This window comes from Zea mays, chromosome 3, assembly GCF_902167145.1.
Source record: "Zea mays cultivar B73 chromosome 3, Zm-B73-REFERENCE-NAM-5.0, whole genome shotgun sequence".
Lineage (NCBI taxonomy): Eukaryota > Viridiplantae > Streptophyta > Magnoliopsida > Poales > Poaceae > Zea > Zea mays.
Window position 1 is genome coordinate 129,519,466 of NC_050098.1, and position 2,497 is coordinate 129,521,962.

The 2,497-nt window shown below is 43.7% G+C and overlaps 1 pseudogene; it reads right to left on the reverse strand.

Annotated features, from left to right (window-relative positions):
* Positions 1-236: 236 nt before the first annotated feature.
* LOC103650545 (protein VAPYRIN-like) lies at positions 237-1,078 on the reverse strand (annotated as a pseudogene).
* Between the last annotated feature and the right edge of the window lie 1,419 nt (positions 1,079-2,497).

Genomic DNA, 2,497 nt, shown 5'->3' on the forward strand with positions numbered 1-2,497 from the left:
GAAATCTTAGAAACAACTTTTGGATGGTATTTCATCGGCAAATCTGCCAGAAGTCAAAAAGGATGAAAAAAATGAGCCTTCGTTAATGCAAGAGATGTTCATTCAATTAAGAGCAGTGGTTGTGCAGGAGCAGGTCGTCTAATCCACAAGTTCTCTTACATATATCAGCAGTGCAAGCAAGATCTACAGCAACATGATACAAAATTCATATCTGTTGTTTTTTTTCATGCAACACATGAGAACTGAGATTCAACTTTGCACTTGTCTTTACATTCAAGATCGCCGTACAGACTAAGACTAGCATAACAAAACATCGAAGTGCACTTCTATTGCATCCTCAAGGTCAAGGCTGCTCGAAATCACTCCTCTTCCTCGTCCACGTCATTTTCACAAACTAGATGACCAAGAGAAACTTTGGCTTTTTTTGCTCCCGACGAACTCGACGCACCAACCAATTCGCTTTTCCTCTTCTCGCCCTGCTATGCATCCTCCACATCTTTCATAACCTCACCGGAAGACTTGCTATCGCCCTCTTTCTCGGCAGAATCATCCTTCTCCGATGGTAGCTCGGCACCCTTCTTCAAGGATTGCTCGCACTCCTTCAGGAAGGCACGCACTTCATCATCCTCAGCGACATGTAGAGCTGTCTGGCCACCTTTGGTCTTTGCTGTGACGTCAACACCTTTCTTCACAAGGTACTTCACAAGATCCAGGTGAGAATTCTGAGCAGCAAAGTGCAGCGCCGTGAAGCCTTTCCGGTTCTTGGCTTTCACAGAGGCCCCAGATGCCAGCAGCTCACGTGCCACTTCTACGTGGCCTTTCTGGGAAGCAAAATGAAGCGCTGCAGTGTCGTCCATTGCTGCAGCTCCCACATCAGCTTTGTGCTTGCAAAGGCATCTCACAACATCAACATGCCCAGCCCATGCAGCCAGGTGGAGTCTGAATGAGGAATTTACGAAGGAAAAGTTTGAGTCCGGTGTGCGTGAGAGGCGATCCCTTGAATTGACGGCGAGAGGGTTGGACTCGCACACCGACTCCACTGCTGCCGCATCACCAGACCTTGCAGCCTCAATGGGAGCAGTGGCAAAAGGGCAAGTCTTCCGAGTGCCTCACTTCACCTGATGGGCAAACCACCAACTCATTCGGTAACTTTGCCAACTATACCCACATGGACGAAGGTACTCAAGCACAAGTTTTTGCATCCTCATATAGACATCACATAGATTGGGTCATAGATTCAGGAGCATCAAAGCATGTGACTGGCATGTCCACCCCGTTCAAAACATATATTCCTTATACACATTCTGAGTCAGTTCAAATTGCTGATGGTACATCTCAACAAATCTGTGGTATAGGATCTGTTGAGTGTACATCATCTCTTAGTTTGCCATCAGTTCTGCATGTTCCATCTTTTCCAGTCAATCTCCTTTCTGTAAGTTCAATCATTGACCAATTCAAGTGCACAGTAATATTTGATGAAAATTCTTGTGTCTTTCAAGAGAAGAGTACTGGGAGAAAGATTAGGACTGGAGTCAGGCATAATGGGTTGTGGTTCATCAGTCATGAGGAGTCAGCATTGAAAGCAGCTGTTGAGGGGGATGGCAAGGAGATTCTACTACATCATCGTCGGTTAGGACATATATCTTTTGAGAACTTAAGTCAGTTGTACCCTATGATGTTTAAGGGAGTGGACAAAAGTAGACTTGTATGTGATGCATGTGAACTTGGCAAACATACTAGATCTACCTATCCTAGTGTTGGTCTTCGTAGTTGTGAACCGTTTATTCTAATACATTCAGATGTTTGGGGTCCTTGCTCAGTCACTTCTGTGAATGGTGCAAAGTGGTACGTCACTTTTATTGATTGTTACACTCGTATGACTTGGATCTATATACTTAAGCATAAAAATGAGGTGTTACGTACAGTGCTTTCAAGACTTTCATAAATTGGATGCAAATCAGTTTAATGCAAGAATTCGAGTTATCAGGACTGACAATGGAACAGAGTATGTGAATAATGAATTTAGATCATATCTGTCAGGTCAAGGAATTATTCACCAAACAACTTGTCCTGGAACTCCACCTCAGAATGGTGTAGCAGAGAGGAAAAATCGTCATTTGTTGGAAGTAGCAAGATCTCTCATGTTTCAGATGAATGTGCCTAAGTATCTGTGGAGTGAGGCAGTAATGACGACCACATACATCATCAACCGGATGCCCTCAAGAATACTTAATATGAAATCTCCTGCAGAACTTCTATTGGGAAAGTGTGACTTTCGTGTTCCACCCAAGGTATTTGGTTGTGTCTGTTTTGTCAAAGATCATCGACCTATGGTGAGCAAGTTGGATCCTCAAGCAGTCAAGTGCATTTTTGTGGGTTATTCATCTACTCAGAAAGGATACAAGTGTTGGGACCCTATTGGTAAGAGACTGTTAGTGAGTATGGATGTAACATTTCGTGAGGAAGACCCATACTACAGAAAGAAAATTGATCCAGA